Below are 24185 nucleotides of genomic sequence, written 5' to 3' on the forward strand. Positions count from 1 at the left end.
AAGTAGCTATAGAAACGGGATTCCTCCCGAAGGATGTGGGGTTACAAAGACAAATTTGCAACTCTATTTGTTCCTGGCCCTCTATAACCTTTTCTTCCTTTCAATTAAACCAAATCTTAACTGATTAAAACAGCACAGCCATAATTTGACTCTGATTCTCAAGATGTAAAAAGGCTCCTTTACTCTATTTCCTGAAAACCCTGTCCTTGGAAGAGTCATCTTATCAGCCAAATCTACTTACTATCACATGGTGGCAGGGGGGAGATACAGCTCAGTGGTACAGTGCATGCTTAGCATGTACAAGGTCCTGGATTCAATCCCCAGTAAATCCATTAAAACAAACAAACAAACAAACCTAATTATCTCCACCTGCCAAAAAAAACATTTTTTTAAAAAGAGAAAAAAGAAAAAAATATTATCAAATAGAGTGCCCATTTTGAGAAAGGCCTTTGGATTATTTAAATTTTGGAAGAGTTTCCCCACTTATACAAATAGTAGAATCATAGCAAAGATAGGTTTTTGCCCTAAGTCCAACAACTACTCCTAGCATTAATAAATGTGTTTTCATTCTTGAGCCCTAAAGTCAATCAACCATAAAAACTACTCATTGAATGCAGTGTGGACATCCAGTCCCATGTTAAACAACCAGCCTCACTACTACCAATTTCTTTGCTTGGTTTCAATTAAGAGAAAATATTTCTGGCCTTGAAGAGCCAGGAAAAGATTCACCTTATAAAGAACTGCTCATATTTTCAACAACTGAAAGTTCCTCCTCAATATATAAATTTTCCTCCTTCAAACAATTTTCCTATCATCTTTTACAGTATACTTGGTCTTTAAACAGCAAGCCATTTATAAGTAACAAAAAGTATTTCTCCATCTATTCATCCCTGGAAACTAGATGGAATAAAAACTCAGTACAATCAGTTTTAAAAATCTAGAAGAGTCAGCTAGCATTCAAATCAAAAAAGGAAGCTTTGGATTCTAGACACAAACTCATTTCAAATATTAAAAACTTACAGAACTCACAAATAGATTCACTTTTAAAGAACTGAGTCTCCAAAGTTACAAAATGTGGGTAAGAGTTAACACTACCATTTCACTTTTACTGCCGGAGGTGAACTGTCTTACATTAAGAACTGTCTTACAAAGGTCAACATTTTATTGGGTCTTCTAAAATCAATTCTTCAGAATGAGGATGAACAACAGTTAAATAAATTGTTAGAATAAGAACAGAACAAGTCAATATATTCATAAGCTTTTGCTGTCCTCAGGACCTGAATTCCAGTGTAGACTTTGCAGATACTTTCTCAAATCTAAGTCTTCTCATCTTTAAATTGAGGGAAACTGTCCAAGGATCTCTAAGGTCCCTTGTAGAGCTAAAGTTTATGCCCCTTTGGAAAAACTTTTAAAATTATATCTGCCTTTCTTCGTATATGCTTTTTAAAACTAAAAGCAATACATATTCAGCATAAATAATTCAAAAGTTACAGGAAGCTATAACTGAAAAGTAAACATTACCTTCCAGACACCCAAATCCCTCTTCCTAAGCCTAAAGACAATTCCTGTTTTCTTCTCCTTTTTAGGGGGGAGGAGAGATTAGGTTTATTTATTTATTTATTTATTTAATAATCATTATTATTGTCGGTAGAGCATGCACTCTACCACTGAACTGTACCCTCCTGCCCCCACAATCACTGCTGTTTTCTTTTGTATCCTCAGAAACAAGCAAAACAAACAAACAAAAAACACACAAAAATGTATGTACTAGCAAACACTCACACACACACACACACACACACACACACACACACTCTCTCTCTCTCTCTCTCTCTCTCTCTCATATTCCCTGGAGGCACACATATATTCTTTCTAAGGGTTGCAAAGAATTCCACTGTACCCTGATGTGTGGTTTCTGGGTTTCTGCTACTGCAGATAATGTAGCAAACAGGTGTATCTGCATGCTAGTGCAAGCAAGCCCAAGAGCCTACCCATTGTTTATTTTGACAGATAATGCCAAAAATTACTCAACAAAATGTTGTTCCAATATATACTCACCAGGTGACTGACTGCTCTATTCTCCCATACCTCTGAGTACAAGAGCGCATAAAGAGTAGGTGAGAGTAAGTGAGCAACTTGTACTGAAGAGTCTATGAATCCCAAGGAAACTCAGTTCTGCCCTAGATCAGGATGTAGATTTAACAGCACGTACGGCTAAATTCCTCCACATATAATCTGGCCACTTTCACCCAGAGATGGTTATCAGCATATTGAAAAATCAAGTTTCTTATCTTTGTCACTGGCAAAGGACCCTTTAATAGGGATCAGCTGTTTATCCCCAAATTAAATGGGATAGTGCATGATCTCAGAGTTGATTAAAAAAGGTGTTTACAGAGCCCATAGGAAGCAACTCTTGGTGTATTTTTAAAGTGTTTTTATTAAAAAAAATAATTGGCATAATGTCTAGCATGGAGTAGATACTCAATAAGTAACTTAATTAAATTAATATGTGTCATCCACTTTGAAAACGGTCATCTTAGTTTAGTAGGAAGTATTTGTAGAGGACCATGTAAACATCAGGCAACTTCAAGAGCATGCATATGTGTGTACATGGGTGGGATGTGCATGGAGAGGGGAACATATGGGTTTCTAAAAACAAAATAAACCTATACCAAAGCTCTCATTTTATTTTTCTATAATTTGCTATTATAAATATTTATTACATCTTCAGTGTTAGTATGCCATCACATTGTGGCAGGGATGAGGGAGGGGTGGAGATTACTTTGGTCTTACACTGAAATGTGGAAAAAAATGTTTTTTTAAACATTAGAACCAGGGGAATGAGGTACATCTACATCAGTATGTTTGTTTTCAGCAGAAGCTCCCTCTAATTTTACAAGAAAAGTAGGAAAATATAATTTAGGTACATCCCCTATGAGATTATTCCCAACACATTCTTTCCTCTCCACATGGAACAATAAATCGCTTAAGAAAATTGCCCCCAGTTTCTTCTATTATCAGGGGAATCACTAAAAAATAAAAAGCCTTACAATTTTAAGCAACAGGAAGCACTCAAATCAAGGCCAACCTTACATACACCTACACGTAAAACTAACCAAACACAGCAAGTCCTATTCTAAGGGCCAGAAGCATCTCTCAAAATAAGAACTTCTCTGACCAAACTAAAATTATCAGTAGGGCCCAACTCCAGACATTGGGCTCAGAGCAGATAGTCCAGGTATCCAACAAGGCATCAACTGGGAAAGGGAGGGGGAGCTGAACTAAATGGGACACAAAGTTAAATATAATGGTTACTTGACAAGGGTCCTGCCCATGATACCAAAAAATCATGTGGGAAGTCCCCCAATTCTACCACTAATTAAAAAACCCTTACCTGCAAGCCCTTTAAGACTGCTTGCAGCTGAAGAAAAACTAGGTGCTGGCACATTCTATCTAATGGAGTTCAATGTCCTGTCTACCAGACTACAATCCGCAGATGAGCAGATAAAATTTTTAGGTTAACAGTTTTCAAATAAAAATTATTATCTCAGAAATAACAAAGGTTACAATCACAAAATCAAAGAGATGGGTCTCAGACTGAGATGAAACAATCATGCCCTTCAATACAGTCTTCTGTTTCCAAGACACACTAGAATCTGTTTTTTGGACTTGAGATTGGTAGTTAAGCGGCAATGGATCAAGCAGAGAAAAGTAAATGACTACTTGAAATTAATCCAAATATCAAATCCAAAGACACTCAATTTAACACCGAGCTTGCACATACTTTCAAGAACTAAAGCATTATTTAGTTGGGTTGCTATGCGAAATGGCAAACTACTATGACATAAAAGAAAACAATGGGTTATAACTGGCTGCAGACATTCTGATAACCAAAGTGAGTATTTATCGGTTACTGCCCATTCTTGACAGAAAAGTTTATCCAATCAGATCATGCAATGTGAATACTTCCAAAGGTAAGGAGTAGTTTGGGTTTTTTCCCATTGTATGTGCTTTTAATGAGCATGCACTCTATACAAGGCACAGAAGTCAGGCACAGTCCAGTGGAGGAAATTTCTTGGTTTTCTATTGCTGAATAACAAAGTACCCAAAACTGATGTCCAATGTCTTTAAGACTTCCACATAATTTATAATTAACCCAATCACTCCTATAAATATCTCATGTCTATAAACTTAGACTTCAACAAAGTTAATGAGCTAATTCAAAATATCTTTATATTATAGTTGGCAATAAAAATACTGTTATCCTCATTCTTTATTCTAGAATAAAATTACAACCTTTACTTCAATTCCTACCTTACTTGAAAGAGATGAAAACATTAAAAAGAAATTTAAGAAAAAATTTTAATACCATAGATACCTATAGTGAAAAATCATCATAATTTACTGGTAGAAAACAGACTGGATTGGAGGAAGGGTATAGCTCAGTGGTAGTGTACCTAGCATGCACAAGGTCCTGGGTTCAATCCCCAGTGCCTCCAGTAAAGATAAATAAATGAAAGCCTAATTACCACAAGTAAGTTACTAAAGCACTTAATTTCAAAAGACAAGATTTCTAACAAGTCAAAAGCAGGCAAAACAAAAAAACAAAAGAACAAAAACCCCAAAATTTAAACAAGGATTTACTGAAAACAGAGGAATACTGGCCCCTCTCTTTTTGCTCCTGCCTACTAGCCAATCCAAATCACTACAGTCACTCCCATTTCATTAATTTACATGGCTTCAGTTACCATATACATGGCTGGCTGCCTATCTCCTCTGAACTGCAAACCAACTTCCTGCTATGGACGTTGGCATCTAAAATGGAGCAAGTCCAAAATGGAAGTCGATCTTTCTCCAAAAACCTAATTGTCTTCCAGTGATCCTACCATTCATCCAAATATTCAAACTAGAAACTTAGGAGTTAGCCTTAACTTCTCATTCTCCCTCAGTTACCCCACCTCCACTTCCCATCCACTCCCAATTTAGTCAACCATCATATCAATTTTACCTCAGAAATACAACCCAAACTTGTCTCTCTTCATCCCCGGGACCAGCTTAATTCACTCAGGACAACCACCAGCTTAATTCGCTCAGGACATTAGTATACTGCAATATTATCTTAATTGCAATACTTTCTTGTTTCATTGCTGCAGAGTAAGCTGTTTTTATGCCATGGCATCTTTGCATGTTTCCTTCATCTACTCTAATCTCGTCAAGTAGAATTAAATACTTCCTTCCTCTTCATTCTCAATGTGTAGATCTCTTGCTGTTATAATTATTTGTCTTTCCCACTAGACTGAGAGTCCCAGGAGGGCACTTAACTGTGTTATATTCACCTTGGTAAGCCTAGTGTCTAGGAAATGCCTAGCAAATAGTAGGTGCTTAACAAATGTTTGAAAAACGAATGAATGAACAGATCATGATCCAGATAAAATGGCCTCAAATACTTTTACTTTCCTTTGTTAAGATTCATGCTTACCAAGTGATCTTTTACTTAGTACAACACAATAATTACTAGTTGTCTCAGCCAAGTTATTAAAAAAAACTCTGTGCCGCAGACTCCTCACCTGTAAAATACAGATAAGGATGCCTTTCTCATAGGTTATTGTGAAGATTAAATGAGTTAAATAAATGTATAATGCTTAGAGCAGAGCCTGACACATAGCAAGTGCTCAGTAAACATTAGCCATTACTATTATTTCTTTAATAATACTGACACTAGGAGGGGAATGGACTGAGTAGGTACATGTTTTCTAGGTCATGGAAAAGATTGTCCCTCAATGTATCTTAGTAAAATGGCATTCTGATTTTCATCTGTCAGCCCAGTATGAGTTTGGCTAACCACTTTTCTCTGAGACCAATCAACTCTGGTGCACTAAAGAAACAACTTTAGTGGCGAAACTGAGGAATGGACTCTAAACAGTGAAGACCCCAACAAGTTAACAGCATCCTGAGAAGGCCTGTCATAAGAGCTAGTCAGTCACCTTACAACCTTGGTTCCCTCTAAAGGTAACACTGGTCAAAGGTAGTATACTTTAGGTGAAAAGAATGTGATACTAGGAGGGAGATACTTCAAGTATACCACAGATTAGCTTTGAACATGATTGCGTACTTTAAAGAGAAAATCTGAGTTTAAAAAAATACTAGTCATTTCTCAATTATCCATACTAAAGGAGGTGAAAACATTTTACTTTGGAATGTATTATGTAATTTTTCCTATAGATTTATATCCAAAATTATATCTGGGCTGAACTAATAATAACATATATTTACACAGTCTGGCTATATATTAAAAGACATCATGGGAGTGAATTCAAAATAAAAGAAGGAAGCCAGCATGAGATGAATTCCTACAGATAATTTATATGAGGATAATTTAAAACTGACTATTATTATGTACTAGTTCCTCTCAACCTCACAGTATCCTCGTGAGGCTCAATCTTAGCCACAAAATTCTTTCAAATGAAAATTTCTAAATGTCATTTAGAAATAAAAGGTGAGTACAAATGAGTTTCCAAAAGTGAATCAATCTAGACCTGGGAAGCAATGAATCATCCAATTGGAGATTTTTGCTCCCACAGATACGGGGGTGCCTAAGAAGCTAGAGGTGGGTATCAGACTAACCACAGGCCAATTTATTTCATAAAATCAAGGTATCTTGAAAGGTTATGTAACAATCTCAAGTGCCAGGAAGGACTTCAGCAACCACCCTGTCTAAACCCTTTGATTTTACAGAAGAAACTGAGATCCAAAAAAGCTGCAACATGTCAGCTTTTATAAGTTAACTTATATAATAAAATGAATATCTAAGGGTTAGGAAATTCATTTTTTAATATTTTCATTGAGATATAACTGACATACAACACAAGGAGTTGATATACATATATATTGTGAAATAATTACCACAATAAGTTTAGTTAACAACCATCATCATGCACAGTTACTAAAAAAATTTTTTTTCTTATGAGAACTTTTAAGATCTACAGGAAGTTCATTATTAAATAATTAACTTATATCAATAAATAACCTGTATTTCCAACAAAAAAGAGACTTTAATGTATTGTTTGCTTAAACTGGGCCACAAATTTGCTTTACCTTATAGTTCCCTACTGCACAACTTAAGATGTACCAAAAATAAAATCAGTCCTCTGGAACATAACTTAACTCCCATAACAAGCCTCTCCACTATACCACAACAAGAACTCTCCTTTCCAATTAGTCTTGCCGCATACTCTAACCTATTTGTCAGCTCATACACACAGATCATGTGCCTTCTTCAAATGTGTTCATACCATTCTGAAGGCCATAGACGTTCTCCTACCTCCTATTTGAATACTACTCTTCTGGATCCAGGTCAAGTTCCACCTTGCCTTGAAGCGTTTCCTAATCACCCTAGTCTACTCTGAATTCCCATCATACTTATTGTCACTTTCTTGGCAGTTAATAAATGTTACTCAGAATTCCTTACCTAGTAATTAATATAGGATGCCCAGAATTGTAATTGTTCTCTGCATATGTTTTTCCCTACCCCTCAAACTCTCTTTTGGTAGGTCCAGTGAGACCTAGGAATAGGTACTTTAAAAACAAAAACAAAAATACTTAGATGAGAAGAGGAAAATGGCTGATAGAAGAATAAAATTGATTTTTTCTTTATTAAAATATCCTTTAATGTTGTTTAAATATCTTTTCAACTATAAAGATACTAAAAGAATAATTAGGAGAAATGGAACATTGCATACCCTTTAAGACAGCAATTCTATATCCTAAGGAATCAATCTGATCAGTGTATAAAGATTTATGTATAAAGATATTTATCACAGCATAATGTATAAGAAAAAACAGAAAAAGGCAGTTCATTAGTAGAGAATTCGCCAAATAAAATACACACCCATACAATAGTTCTATGTAGTTACTTTAAAAGATTATTTTTAATGACATGAAAAACTTTAAGTTTTTTCTATTTTTCCATTTCTCCATGATTTAATAATCAGAAAAACCAAATATTTTTTCTGAAAAATTAGTGTAGATTTGAAATAATACACTCTTTATCACTTAAGAAGTGACACACTAGCTCATGAAGAGAAGTACAACTTCCCTGTTGTTGTCATGTTGTTTCTTCACGCCAGAAGTTTCTGAAATAATTTACCAATAACTTTCACTGAAGGAAATTTTCACTTATTCGTAGGACATTTCCATAAGCGGTGACAGAATGGCAAAAATGAGTCAAGTCATCATCAAGTCAAGTTATATTCTAAAGATTAACGACCATGACCACCACCACCATCCCATCATCAAACCAACAAGGCAGAGGGGAAATCCACTGATTTATTATCTCTGGTCAACAGATTTGAGTAAATGAAGATCAAGATGCTACTGTATCTTTTTGTTAACAGGATTTCAACTTCAATGGCTCCCATGGCCGTTCTACTTCAGATGCTGATCCACGGTCTCATACCTTAGTAAGGGTCTCTTGGAATTCTCTTTACTTCCCAGATGTGAATTTCTGAGTTTTTCTCTCTGAACTTCTATTCCCTCTACCAAGAGGAAGGGAAGACTCAAGATGAGAAAACACGAAAAAAAAGTGCAAAAGCCCTGAAGGAGGATCTAGCTAGGTACGTAAGAAAAGCCAGTGCAGCTCGAATATAGTGCACAAAGGAAAACACTGTACAAGAAATAGGCAGGTACCACATCACAGAGAGCCTAACAGGTCATGATAAAGACTTTGGATGCTGGGGGAGGGTATAGCTCAGTGGTAGAGTGCATGCTTTGCTGGGTTCAATTCCCAGTTCTGCCAATTAAAAAACAAACAAATCAACCTAATTATCTCCCCACCCACCTGCCAAAAAAAACAAACAAACAACTTTGAATGTTGTTATTTTCATAAATTTTTCCACTCCCATGGTGAATCAATTTTATATGAATAAAACCTAGATCTACGTTTCAAACCTCACCTGCTCTTCCAAAACCCAATGCAATAGATTTAACTGCCTGCCTGCAAGGCAGCCTCTCCTAAATGTCAATACATACAAAGCCAAACACTATCTTTTCCCCAAACCAGCTCCTCCTGACCAATTTATTTCTGCTAACAGACTGATCATTCACCTAGGCTTCACATCTCAAAGCTATCTTTCATTCCTTATCTACTGTTCATCTGCACAGGTCCTCAAATCTCAACCTATCTTTTTTCCCTAGTCCCAGTGCCACTATCCCAGTTCACACTAGCACCAATTCTTGTTCAGATTACTGGAACAGACTAACCAGTTCCCAGACTTTCAGTTCTTTCTCCAACAAATGTATCCTATATGATGTCATTTAGATACTTCTAAGACCATCAATAAGCAGATAATATACAAATTTATTATCTCAAGTTCTAACTTTACTTCAAGCTCCACTCATATACCTGCCTCCTTAACATATTTATACTTAGCCTCACGCATACCTCAAATTTAACATGTCTAAAATTGAACTTCTGATTTGATCTTCCCTCCCAATCCCACACTTACTCCTCCCATTTCTATCTCCCATTCCCATCTCAGTAGGTGGCACCTCTACCCATCCAATTGCTTGAGCCAGAAATCTAGGAGTCATCCCTGACACTTTCTTCTCCCTAAACCCCCATATTCAATCTATAATTAGATTCTTTAACATACTTCTCAAATAATCTACCTCTCTCCATCACCTGTGCCACGGAGGCCCACCTGCAAAGATTCTTATTTAAGTGGTACAAATGCAGCCCAGGCGTCCGTTGTTTTACCAGCTCCCCAGGTGATTCTAACATGCGGCTAAGGTCCTGGACTCCTATGAACCTCTCTGAGCTTATTTCTACTACTTTCTCCCTTGCTCACCTAACTCCAATCACCTTGGCCTCCTTGCTGGTTCCTTGAACATGCCAGGCACATACATTCCTCCTAGCTTTTGCCCTTGTTACTCTCTCTGTCTGGAGTTCTGGTTTATGCCTTCACCTTCTACTTCTACAGATATTTACTCAAATACTACCCTTGTAGTGATTTAGTGAGACATTCCCTGGCCATTCTATCTAAAATTGCAACACCCACCTCCACCCCAACACTCAGTATCTCTTTCTCCAGCTTTGTTTTTCTCCTTGGGACTTATCACTTTCTACCATACCATATATTTTATTTATCCTGTTTACTGCCTGAATATGCACTTCAAGAAAGCAGGGATTTTTGCTGGTTTTGTTTGTTAACTATATCCCTAGCGCCTAGAATATCATCTGGCACAAAGTAGGCACCTAATTAGTATTTAACTCTCAGCAAGGCCTTCCCAGACTCCCCCAATTAAATTTAAGCTCCCCATTATCCCCCAATAGTAACTTATTCCTTTCCTTCATAATATTTACAGTAACTTGTAACTATATTTCACTTATTCATTGAAGCTCCTCTCCTAGAATGTAAATTCCATGAGAATAGGGATTTTCTGTTTGGCTCATCATTATATACAGCATTCCTCATGCGTAAGTGGCACAGAGCAACTATTTAAAAAACAGTTGATGAATGAATTAATAAGTGAATGAGGTCAAATAAATTTTCTGAAAGCACACTCTGATGTTATTTTTTCAGTCCAAATCTTTCAAAGTCTCTGCATCACCTAACACATTAAACCCTGCCTGGCCTTCGTATAAGACCTGTTCTGGGCCAATTTACTTTCCTGCCTTATCTCCCATTATCCCATTTGTCTTCTGCATCAGCTACACTACACTACACTATTCATTATTTCCAGTACACACCCTATACTAACTCTGCACTTCCCCACCTCCACATTTTTGCTCATGACATTCTTTCTGTCTGATTTTCCTTCCTACTTCTGCCTATCAAAATTCCAGTCTTTATAAAATACCTACTCTTCAAAACCCAGCTCAAATGTAACCTTCACAGAAAGTCCCTCAACTCTAACTTTCCCAGTTGAATGATCTCTTCCCCTTTTAAACACCAAAATATATAATACTGGTGTAATTCCGCACTCATTTCAGAACATACCCCTCCTCAACTTTTACAAAACCTTTTGTTTATAGTCACTCAATAGATACTTCTTGAAATGAAGTTGGTTAACACCACTACTTCCTTCTCTGTCATAAAACATATTTAAATTGGGGGCTGGGGGCACTATTCTCTTCAACAAGACTCTTTAATGACCAAAAGATGAAAGCCGAAATAGCAGATTTCCAGCCTTAACTTTCCCTTCTATGCCTTTTCTGAAAAGGTAAGACCTTCCCAAATACAATTTTTGGAGCTCAGATTTTTTAATGAATTCAACTGCTTGGAGAAAAAAGTTAAGCTGCATGTGCTACTATGATGACATAAATTCCATAAGCTATCTTAAAATGGGTTCCCCTAAGATTATGACATATTTGAAAGACTACCTCGTTGAAAATCTGAATACCTTAAATCCTGTTGTTTGAAAACAATACTAAGAAAATACTTCTGTTCAACAAGAAATCTGAAACTTTCTATGATCTTTTAAGTATCCCATTCATATCTACATCATGTTAAGTGATATTAAGTAATGGTACCAGCAATCCAGTAAAGTTCCATCATGAAACACTTGTCGTACCTCAAGTAACAGACCTTTGTTTCCCTACCTACATCCTCTTATAAGGTTGTGGTTCCCAAAATGTAGTTCACAGATCCCTGGAGGTCCCTTTGAATGAGTCTAAGTTGAAACTATTTTCATAACAGTAAGATATTGTTTGCCTCTTTTGCTGTGTTGACATTTGCACTGGTGGTACAAAATCAGTAATAGGTATAACTGTTGCTGCCTTAGCATAAATCAAGGTAAAAGCATCAAACTGTGCTAGAGCTACACGTCTTTCACCACTATGTACTGGCGATTTTTTTTTAAGTCAACTTCACTTAATGTTTTTGATGAAGCAATAAAAATTATTAATTTCATTAAATCTGAACCCTCATACAGGTCTTTTAAGTATTCTGTGTGATGAAATGGGAAGTATGTAAAAAGCACTTCTACAGGACACTCAACTACAATGGCTGTCTGCAGGAAAAGCACTTGTGACTATTTGAGTTGCGAGCTAAACTAACTGCTTTTTTCATGGAATCCTACTTTTACTTGGAACAAAGGGCAAACTGTGGTTATTCAGACATGAATATTCAGCAGACATTTTCTTGAAAATGAAGTGATTTCTCTCACTTCAAGAAAAGTAAGTGACAGTGTTTGTTGCCAATGATAAAATCCGAGGTTTTAATAAAAAACTAAAATTTTGGAAATCTTGTAGCTGTTTGATTCCCAATACTTACAGATTTTTCTGATAAGGATGGTGATAATAACTTAATGTGGTTATTTTGATAGTGCATTATGAAATGTGTCATTTGGAAGAATGAACCAACATTGCCCAAACAACCAATGTATAACATAAAATCATGTATTGGTAAAAGGTCTATTTAAAGGACAAGAAAGACAGAAGGATTTTAATGTAACAGTGACATCAATATGATTTCAGATTCCACACTGCAACCTAACTTATAAACTACTAATTGTCAAATTTTGGTGTAGTATGAGAGAATAATATGCACAATTGTCTGAAAATACTCCTTTTTCTAATTACATGACCACAGAGGCCATATTTTCTTCATACATTTCAATCAAAACAATCTATCACACCAAAAGGACACAGGAGTATGTACACATTTCATCCATGTTAAATTCTGCATTTTGATATTGTTCTATAATTATGTAAGATTTTACCACTGGGGGAAACTGGGTGAAGGGTACACGAGATCTCTCTGACCTGTCTTTACAACTGCCTGTGAATCTGTAATTATTTCAAAATAAAAAGTTAAAAAAAAAAATCTATCACATCAGATTGAATTTGGAAGCAGATATGAGAATCTAGCTGTCTTCTATTAAGCTGGATGCCTAAGAGATTTGCAAAAACGTAAAAAATGCCACTCCTCTCACTAATTTTCTGAAAAGTTATTTTTCATATAAATATATTATTTATGTTAACATGAGATCTTTTTTAGAGTAACTAATATTTTTTAAAATGTTTTCTGTTTTAATTTCTAATTTGGTAACTATCGATAGACATACACCACACAAAAAAAAGATCAGTAATTTTTTTAAGAGTGTAAACAGTCCTGAGACCAAAAAGTTTGAGAACCACTGCTTAAGAGAATCTGCCTCTGGCTCCAGCCACCCCCACAATTGCGGTTTGTACCAAACCCTCCCTCTGCTAACCTCAACCAGAGTTGAAACTGGGGCAGACATCTTGTCCGGGGGAAACCAAGCCTTAGACTGACCAAATCAGATATTGCTCAGGAATCTGAATTAACCTTCATGGATACTGAGGTCCGCTGAAGGTGGAACACTAGAGTGCATTATTAACTCTAACTGCTGGAGCCCTTGGAACTATTTTGGTGCCAGCCCTTTCTGAAGCCTGGTTGTCCAGCTTTTCCTTAGATTCTATGACATATAAATCTTTTATATGAGCTATTCTAAATAGGCTTCTTTTCCTTATGATCAGAAATCCTTGACACCATAAAACCTCAATGCCATTACCAAAAGTATTTTATTTGATGTCCTTATCTGAGACACCAAAATACAACAAGGTTCTCTTCCATTTGAATACCATATCCCTATATAAAAATAAGTATCGCTCCAACAAAACTAAGAACTGAATGGAAACTGTGGGCTTATTCAGAACAAGAGACAAACCTAATGACCAGCTGCTAAGATAAGGGAGGCTGGATTTTTTCTAACTCACTTTTGGAGAAGGCCATTATATATCACGTAAATATAATTTAGATAGCAAATGGCTTCATTAAAATATACCAATCTGACAGGGTTTTTCAGGGAGGATGATGAACTGAAAAAGAACAAGGTAGTGAGACCTGCCCTACCAGGTATGAACAATTATTATAAAGCTATGATAATTACGGCAGTGCAGTACCAGCACAAGATGTGCAAACAGAGTGATGGTACAGAATATAGAGAATACAGATACAAACCCTCATATATTTACAAACATGTAAGTGGTAATATAAAGTAGGAAGGGGCAGACTTAACTTTTCAATAAATGATGGTGGGATACCCAGCTAACCTTATGGAAAGAAAATTCAATCCCTACTTTGAGGTTATACTTATGAAAAAAATTAGATCCCTACTTAACACCAAACGTCAAATAAATTCTAGGTGGATTAGAGACCTAAACGTGGAAAGCATAACTGTAAAACTTGTAGAAGAAAATTCAGGATGTAACTACTACCTCAAAAAAAAATATACACCATAAAGGAAAAACATAATAAATCTTACTCTGTCAAAGTTTAAAACTTAGTTTCAATAAAAGACAAAGTTAAAAAACAAATTTAAACACACCCATTAGGATGGCTACTATTGAAAAAAAAAACAGTAAATAACATATGTTGGTAAGGATGTAGAAAAACTGGAACCTTTGTTCACTGTTGGTGCAGCTACTATGTTAAACAGTATGGAGGTTCCTCAAAAAAATAGAATTACCATATAATTCAGCAATTCCACTTCTGGGTATATACCCCAAAAAACTGAAAGCAGGGTCTCAAATAGATATTTGTCTACCCATGGTCTACCCATGGTCATAGCAGCATTATTCACAATAGCCAAAATGTGGAAGTAACCCAAGTGTCCATCAGTGGATGAATTGATAAACAAAATGTTGTATATACATACAATGGAGCATTATTCAGCCTTGGAAAGGAAAGAAATTCTGACATGCTACAATCTGGATGAACCTCATGGACATTATGTTAAGTGAAATAAGCCAGATACAAAAGGATAAATACTACATGATTCCATTCAATGAGGTATCTAAAGTAGTCAAAATCATAGAAACAGAATTACCTATTTCTAAATGTCAAGAAAAAGATTATGTAAATCAAATTAAGGAGATGAATGATTACATATATATATCTTTTATTCCCCCTACAAATAAGTAGATTGATAGGAGGAATTAGAGGCTTTCAGAGAACTATTGCAAGACCTTCTTTGACATTGCTGGTGCCACAGCAGGAAGATTTATGCCAACACCTTCTTAGAAAGCAACAGTCAAGAATAAAGGTCTTACCTAAATGTCCATCGACAGATGACTGGATAAAGAAGTTGTGGTATATTTATACAATGGAATACTACTCAGCCACAAAAATGATAAAAATAATGCCATTTCCAGCAACATGGATGTCCCTGGAGAATGTCATTCTAAGTGAAGTAAGCCAGAAAGAGAAAGAAAAATACCATATGATATCACTCATATGTGGAATCTAAAAAAAAAGACAAGTGAACTTACATATAAAACAGAAACAGACTCACAGACATAGAATACAGACTTGTGACTGCCAGGGGGGAGGAGGGTGGGAAGGGATAAACTGGGAGTTCGAGATCTGCAGATACTGACTGGTATATATAAAACAGATGAACAAGTTTATACTGTATGGCACAAGGAAAAAGATTCAGTATCTTATAGTAGCTCATGGTGAAAAAGTGAATATATGTGTGACTGAGGAATTGTGCTGTACACCAGAAATTGACACAACATTGTAAACTGACTATAACTCAATTTAAAAAAAAAAAGAATAAAGGTCTTACAGTGACCCCATCACTCAGACCACACGGGCTCCACCATGGCCCAGGTGTGCCAGAAGTTCTTCTAGTTCCTGCAGGCCAAGCCATGCAACTCACTTGTCAAAGTGGCCCGGGGTCTCAGCCTCATGCTGCACAGCCTTATGACCCCTAGCCTCCCTTAGCTAAGCCTGCCTTGCCCAAAGGTGGGGTGGCACTGAAGGCCAGCAGACAGGCCGAGGCCAAATCAGGGTCATGTCTGCCTTTTACCTGCTCAGGCTCCCACTTCTGGGGTGTTTGACAGGTGTAGCCCTGGCTATGGTCAATAGGTTGCGGACGCCAGCAGGTTTAAGCTGGGCCCAGAGTGGGTATTCCACCTTCTTGGGTTCTGCCATGCCTGGAGCATGACCCCCTTCCAAGATTGTGACACCATCTGTGTTAAATTTTTCATGTTCTTTTTTACCTCCGATTTGAATCTTTTTGATTTTGAAAAACATTGAGAAATTCAATTAAATGCTTTTGGAATAAAGAGAGGAATAAAGGTCTTCACGGTCAAGTAAGAGTTACTGTCTGAATGTTTCTTACTCTGAGGTCTGCATCCAGCTCTCCCAAAGCAGCATGACCAACTCTGCCACACAGAGCAACTAGATGACTCCTGCCAGTTCTATTAAAACATGACCATAGTTGTAAGAATGAAGGCCCCAGTGTTTCCTAAAAAAGCTAAACTTTAGAATCTTTTTTCCTATAATGGGGGCTTGTCAAAAACAAAAGTAAAAGAAGCTACTGGATCTTAGTAGCAAATGTGTCAGCATAGCCTTTCAGAGTGATTCACTGTGACTAAAAACAAACACAAGAAACAGGTGTGCTTCCCTGAATACACAACCAGAATTTAATATGGAGTCAGCATTGTTATGAAATCAGGTTGAGAATAACTTTTATAAAAATCTGGATGTAAATATTGACAAGATGGTAAAAAGTAAAGTGAATTTCAGATGAATATCAGAATACTGTTACCGTCAGGCTTTGAGTAACCTGAAATCAGTAAATTACTCAAAATACCACTCAATGGTAAGAGTCCTAGAAAACATTTTCTGCTAAGGTAGGAATTAGTCCAGTCCCTAAAACAGCTTTAGAATGCAGTTGCACTGTATCTTTCATTTATATTAACCTTCATTAGTGTGACGGATTTTCAAAAAACACTGTGGATGTACCGACATTTTTGAGTCTACAGTACATGACAGAAATCCACAAGATTCAGCACTGTTCGAGACCCTGTGTTAAGACAGCTAGATATCAGAGTTCATGGCCTGTCTGAAATTTTTCCCTAATTAAGAACAATTTGTCTCTTTTTTGTGATGAAAATCTAGTGATAATGAAAAAAACATGTTATTACAGCATAATCTTATGTAACACTCCAAATCTGTTGGAGAAATTTGTGTAAATGAGGAAAAGGGAGGAAAGACAAACACATCCTTGTGCGTATATACACAAAGACGTTTTTACATAACAATCAAAACCTCACATCTCCAAGATAATATATACAAATTATCAGTCTCTAAGTTTTATTTTCTGTACCTTTCATCTCAGAAAAAAAGCAAGGTTGCTCATGAGAGAAGAAATCCCCCAGTCTCTTCTATAATTAACCTTACACTAAGGGTGTGGGGTTGGACGTCGGGGATGTGTGGGGTTGGACATGGTGGGGGTGTGGGAAGCAATGCTCTCTTCAGAAATACTACCTGTATTTCACAAAGAGTATTCAAGGTAAGGAATCTGTGAGATCTAAGATCCAGAATCCAGCAATGGCACAGAAATGTCAAACACTAGGTGCACTGTGTTCAAAGAAAGGCATCTTTAGTTTTTAGAATTTGGTTCCAGAAGCTCTGCAGGGAGATGAACAACATAATTTATTAAAAGGGAAGAAAATGTGATATATATAAAGGTACAGACATGAGGGGACATCTGGGACAAGAAAAATACAAAGTGATCCAGGGACTTCTTGTACCAGAAGCACTCATACACCAAGCTTAAAGGGCTCCCACAGGTCAAATATAGGACATTTTGAGCATCAACAAAAAGGTCCGTAACTGTTAGCAAAAAAAAACCAACCCAAAAACAGACTAAATTAAAATCCATGATTTTATAATGCTACTAAAACAAAGAGAGCAAGAAAAAGAAACAATTCATTTCCTATCATTAGAGGTGTTTATTACATATCCTTATTCAGAAAAATTACTGAAGGGAAAATTAAGAATTTACCTTAACTTTTGGGAAGAAATTATAATTTATTCCTGATTGATGAGGAAAACCTTAACAGAAGATTAAAGGCTAATCAATGTAAAAAAAAAAAAAAGCAGAATTAGAAAATTACCATTTTGTAATAACCAAAGAAATAACCATCCACACAAGGATGGTCATCAGGTGAAAGGCTGCTGGAGAAGTTTAACAAGCCACTCTACAGATTACTTGCAAATTACAAAAGGGAAAAACGTCTTTAAAGTGGAGAGATCTGATATTTATCATTTTGAACAAATGATCAAACAAACTCATCATCATTACATTATGACATTACGTTTCTCTTATTGTGATGCGACCTGGAATACAGAGCATAACCTATGAAGTATTATTACCAAAAATGTTTAACCTGAATCTAACCAAGCCTTTAGACTTCACTGCCAGTTTGTAGGAAATACAGGGATATGGAACAAATTAAATGAAACTGTGAGGAAACAGTTAGAAATTCCAGAAGTGGCATATTCTACAAGACAAATGGCCTGGTCTCTTCAAAAAGGCAATTATCATGTGGCTCCTAAATAAAGTGTTCTAGATTTAAAAAGAGACTAAAGAGACACGTTCGGAGGGGAAAAAAAAAAAAAAACAAACAAAACCAATAGCTAACAAGTGTTATCCTAGAGACAACTAGGAAAATCCGAACTGGATATTAGGGTTAGTAAAGTATTGTTAATTGCCTTAGCTATGATAATGCATTGTAAGAATAATTAAGTAAAACAATGTCTTTATTTTAAGAAGATGCATCTACCTCATGGAAGATGCAACTAAAAGGAAATTTAAGTACACCTGGGCTAGAACACCCCCAAATTAACTAAACTGAAATAAAAAAATTAAAACAAAGAAGATGCATCTAAAATATTTAAAGTATTAAAGTATTAAGGTGTCATGATGTCTACAACATAAACATATATTATATACAAACACACATATAAAGCAAATATAGCAAAACAACTGTTGAATCTAGGGGATAACTGGTATAAAGGTGATAACTGCACTATTCTTTCAATTTTTCTGTATGTTTAAAATTTTTCACTTAAACAGTTCTAAGAAAAGGGGGTGGGAGGGCTCAAAAGGCACTTCCTCCAGGAAGGCCTCCAAGATGAACTCTCCTCTAACATTATTCATCTCTTTACAAAGTCCTCTCAGCATAGAACACAGTATATTACTGTTCTTATTCTGTTTACTATTTGTTCTCTTATTATTTCATATATTCAATAGACTTGGTTTTCCAACAAAACTGTAAGCTCCTTCCAGCACAGACATCTTTTAATTCTTTTCAACTTTCTCACAGCTTATAGTGAAGTATCCATTTTGCAACTAGCAGACTTTTTTTTAAAGTACCAGTAGCAATATTCTGTGCAGGCACTCAGTAAGCACCTTAACTAACTGGATTAGCTTTTCAATTCCTCAACAGAATGGCAGTTCACTTGTATAAACAATTCTGAGTCACAGCTATCAAAAGGATATCATCAAACATCACTTATGGGCTTACAGAATTTCATACAGAGAAATTAGTATCAAGAGTTGAAAAAATTAGAAAATAGGTTTTACATGTCTTCCTAGCACTGCTAATGGATTTGCCGAGTTATCTAGGCATACGACTTTATTCTCATGATATTATTCTTCAGTACTACAATATCTTCCACCACCACCTTCATCTGAAAATCAGTGACAGTATTTATCCATAACCCCTGGGTGTAATGAAGCTTTATAAGCTACAAAATGAACTTTAAAATCTTAGATAAAAGAATGCACAAAGATTTTAAAAATCTGATAATACAATGTTGGTGAAGAAATAGGAAGACTCATACACTGCTGGCAAGAATGTAAATTAGTACAACCTCCAAGGAAAGCAATTTAGCAGTATCTAACAACATTAAAAATGCATATATCAAAAAAATGCATATATCCTTCCACTAGGAATTTATCCAACAGACACCCATGTGCATAAAAAGTACAAAGAAGGAATTAATTGTAGCACTGGAAACAACCTAAATATCCAATAATAGGAGCTGGTTGAAAGATAGCACATCTATACAGTGGAATACCTGCCATCTTTCAAAAAGGGAGAGGTACTCTACATACTATATGGAATGATAGCCAAGATATATTAAGTGAAAAAAGCAAAGTGCAGAATAACAGATATAGTATCTTACCATTTGTATAAACAACAAATAAAAACAAAAATACCAAAGCATAGTGTATATGCTTGTTGAAGCACTATCTCTGGAAAGGTAAACAAGATACAGGTAACAATAGTTTCCTTTGAGGGAGGTAACTAGATGGACGAAAGGAGGACAGTATTAGAAAAATTTTTCCCTTTCTGTGTAACTTTTTAATTTTATTTCATATGTATGTACATGCGTTACCCAGAGTTATTTTTTAAACATGGCTCTACATCAACTCGAATTATTTAATGAATACTTATCTTAATCCCAAAAGCATCTCATGCCTTCATACCATAAAAATTTTAAATAAAACCAGTAAATTCAACCAGATGAAGTTTCCAGATAAAAACAAAAGCATCTGAGATGACAGAAGCCTACTGAGAAGAGAAACGGACATTTATTACCTCCATAGTTTTACTTCAAGGTTTTATCAGAACCTGATGGGAGTGTGGATACAGGCAACATTAAACATCTCCAAGCACCAAAGCAACTACTCTGAAGACCTCTACAAGGAGAGGTCCCAGAGTACCAAATGGACATCAATCACTCCCACCCTAAGTGTCGGGTTGTCACAATAACTTATACTCAGTCTTCACACAGGGAAAAAAGAAAAAAAAGATGAGTCTCCAGCTCTTTTCCAAGATACAAGAAGATATATGCCCTCCAAATTCCTGTGCTTCCTCTGTGTCATCTCTTGGCTCCAACTGTAACCATGGCAACATAAAACAGCACAAAAGACAGCTGAACCATGCAAAGACCAGAGTAAAATGGGGAAGTGAAAAATATATATACTTTAAGGCCTAAGAACATAAGGTCCTAGAGTTAAGAATGAGACCAAAAAAAAAAAAAAATTGAGAGAAGAATATCAAAGAAAGAATACAAAGGAAAGGGAAGAGAAAATAAGGCTTACTAATAATGTTTCCCATCCCTAATTATCCAGATAGGAGACAAGGTTGGCAAACATAACTGAAAAACAGAAAATGTGCCTCTACCCCCAACAATTCAGCTATTCATTTCAATGCTATTCAGCAAACCTTTTGCTTGTAAGAGTTTATCATTTCTGCACCCTTTTCTGATGGCAGAAGCAGCAGCAAGTATCCAAAAGAGTGGCAACACAGGAGCAAACTAAGGGACCACATATAATCTGCCAACTGAAAACCCAGGTTGTAGATTAGTGAAATACCACTGTACCTTAAGTTCCTCTTTTAAAATTGCTCTTTGCAAATGTGAAACAAACATCACTCTTGTTACTTAAAATTAAAACTTCCACTGGGTAAGTTACTGTCCACCAATAGTTTCAGACTGCTTCTGTTTTCATGTGCTGAGCATATAATGTACAGCTAAAACAGAAGTGCTAAGGAAGTTCTTTTTACAAAAAAAAAAAAAAAAGAGGCAAATAGGTCACAAAGTAGGAGGGCTGGAGATGAGAGAACTCTGATGTCTTGATTTACAGTTACTACTCTAAGTCTTATACTCTTTGCTCTTTATCTTTACCTTAGCTAGTCCTGTGAGGATCATTAATAATTTTACTAATAGGAAACTCCCCTTACTTTCTTTTTTATGACCCCAGTTCTCTTTAGAAAGGCTACCAAAATCCCCTGCCAGAATAACTGAATGGGTTGGGGCACCTACTCCTATATCAGGGAGGTTTGCATTAAAGATACAGCATGACGGTGGGAGTACTCGAGGAAAAAAAAAAGTAATGCTAGAACAAGAAGTTGCAGTGACAGTTTCAAAAGAAGGGTCAGCATGGGGCATGTAAGCTCTGGGAGGCGTCTGTAGCCTAGGAGTCTCTAGGACAACATCAGATGCGAACAGTGCTTTGTCAATAACGCACTCAAAAACTTAAATTCTCCCTTTGGGGAAGGAGAACCAGGCTCACTACATGGCAGCAAGTCTAGCTTACTGCCTAGGAAGAAGGAGGGCGCGTGGTCAAGGGGCTCTTTATCCCGCAGGTCCCTGCAACATAGCGATGCGCATGCGCCCCGAGGGCAGCGAACAAGCACCCCTAGCGCGTTCACACTCGCGCATGCGCAGTCACCCATCTCGCCGCAGGCGACAGCTCACTATTTGGCAAGGGGGATGGGGCTGGGAAAATTATGGGGGTGCGGAAGGCAGGGGGCGCGTTTGTGTCTCCTGAATGCTTCGGATTAGGAGAAGGAACGGTTGATTAGGCTCTGGCATTCGCAGGCCACGTAACCCGGGATGTGGGAAATGGGGCAGAGAAGAGTATATGTGTGGCGCGGAGGGGAGGAGGGGAGGACTGGGGGGGGTCAGTCACCTCTAAGGGAGACGCTCCCCCACTCCGACAGGACAACCCTCTCCCTCGACTCTCCTCCCCCCACTCACCTGAGAGCGGCGGCGACAGCTGCTGGTCCCCGTCCCCCTGCGCTCGCCTCATACTGTCCGCAACATCCGGGACCTGCGGGACCGCCGATACACAAATACACACACACACTCGGAGCGCGCACACTCACACATACACACACACACCGAAACACACCGGCCGGGGCGTCATGGCGTCAGCACGCCGACGCAGCCAGCGCGTACCCGTCGGGCTCCACCCCGCGCGGCCTCCGCCCCCCTCTACTCCCCTCCCCTCCCCTCTCTGGTTTCTCCTGCCCCTCCTCCCTCTTCCTCAAGACTCCGCCTACCTCCCCTAGTGCGCATGCGTCCCGGCGTCTAGCCTGGGCCCGGAGATTTGGGTGGAAGGAGGGGCCTGAGAGGAAAGAGGCGGGAACTCGGAGGGGGTCGCGTGTAGGGCGCGATAGGCTGCGTTGAGGTGCGAGGACCAAATAGAGACACGCCAAGGGGCTGGGGGAGTCTTGGTGGGCGTAACAATAAAGGCATTTAACAACAGCAACTTAAATTTGCAAGCAGTATATGGATTACTAACAACTTTTATATATATTACCTTATTTTTCTAACCCACTCTGTCAGTAAAATATCTTGGGCGTCTTACGATAATGTTAGAGACTCTTAAGAAACTTTTAAAATTTAACATTTGGAAACAAACAAGACAAGACGGACCATCCTGAGGGAAGGCGAGGATATGGGCGGCTTAATTGAAAGGAAGCTGATTCAGCGACAATTTGTTTTGGACACCTGGTTCCCAGTCAGCCTCACATCCTAGCTTCCAAGGGCTATCACTGGTTCCTGAGTTGAGTAAAAGAAAAATGTCTCAGAGCATCTTCGTCTTGGGAGAAAAAAGCCATCTCCACATAGGAGTAATAACGTCAGTGATGGGACATTTGTTATTGCTACAATTCTTTCCTTTGGCTTAGACTTTAAAAAAAAAATGATTCTTACTGAACCAAGCAAAATAATCCCGAGCAGGCATTGTCTCTTTTCCACACTGAGATTGTATCGTTACGTAGACACGCACACAAATCCGAGAGGAGGCGTTGCATCCAAAAGGGCAACCAGATGAACCTGTGGATCATGGGGTGACAAAGTATGGACCCTGCCTTGGGGACAGCTACCGGAAGCTCTGCTTCTGTGGGACTGTCTCCAGGAGACAGTGCTCACTGTCTCCTGCCACATGCGTCCTGGCGCCAGGTGGCTGGTGAGTCTGTTCAGCAGGGAAGTCTGGAAGCCCATGAGCAAAGCCATAGGGGAGGCTATGACAGTGTCAGGCTGCCTTCCACTTTCAAATACACATGCAGACCCTATAATCTCACAGCGTTAAATGTCCTAGGAATCACAGACAAAACACTCCAAGCTCCTAAAGCTTACCCAGCCGATATTTCAGCCAAAATGATCAAGAAATGGAGATCCTAAACTCAACAGCATCGTGGCTCCTGTGCCTGCCCCACTTGAAACAAAAAGTGTTTTTGTCACCTATTGGGCTGATGCTTGAAACTTTCCAATTAGATTTCACTCAAATCATCAACAAACATTCATTCCTTTAGCTACAGCCAGCAAGGTTTTTGTCCTTGGGGAAATTCAGAGTGCCCCACAGGTAACCCAGTAACCAGTTACAAGTCACTGATTGTTAGTGTCACTGAGGCTGTTCAGTTCCCATTCTCTTGACTTCAGATTTCACAGGATAGCAGGGAAGAAAGAAAAGGGGTACCCTTAGGAGGAAGGAGCATGGAGGTGGGGAAGGGGAACAGAAGGAGGAAATTAGAGGCATGAACAACACACTTTAGGAACCTCACAATC

At 37.7% G+C, this 24185-nt stretch overlaps 1 protein-coding gene across 3 annotated transcripts in view; it reads right to left on the reverse strand.

Annotated features, from left to right (window-relative positions):
• Positions 1-22563, reverse strand: part of SPOP (speckle type BTB/POZ protein) — a 62584-nt gene extending 40021 nt beyond the window's left edge. For 2 of the 3 annotated variants that reach the window (XM_031469665.2, XM_031469664.2), the window contains exon 1: positions 22371-22562. The gene's annotated coding sequence lies outside the window, so the exon portion shown is untranslated. Of the gene's footprint in view, positions 1-22370 lie in introns of all 3 variants that reach the window. The other variant, XM_031469666.2, reaches the window with a different exon arrangement.
• Between the last annotated feature and the right edge of the window lie 1622 nt (positions 22564-24185).

Source organism: Camelus dromedarius, chromosome 16 (genome assembly GCF_036321535.1).
Source record: "Camelus dromedarius isolate mCamDro1 chromosome 16, mCamDro1.pat, whole genome shotgun sequence".
Lineage (NCBI taxonomy): Eukaryota > Metazoa > Chordata > Mammalia > Artiodactyla > Camelidae > Camelus > Camelus dromedarius.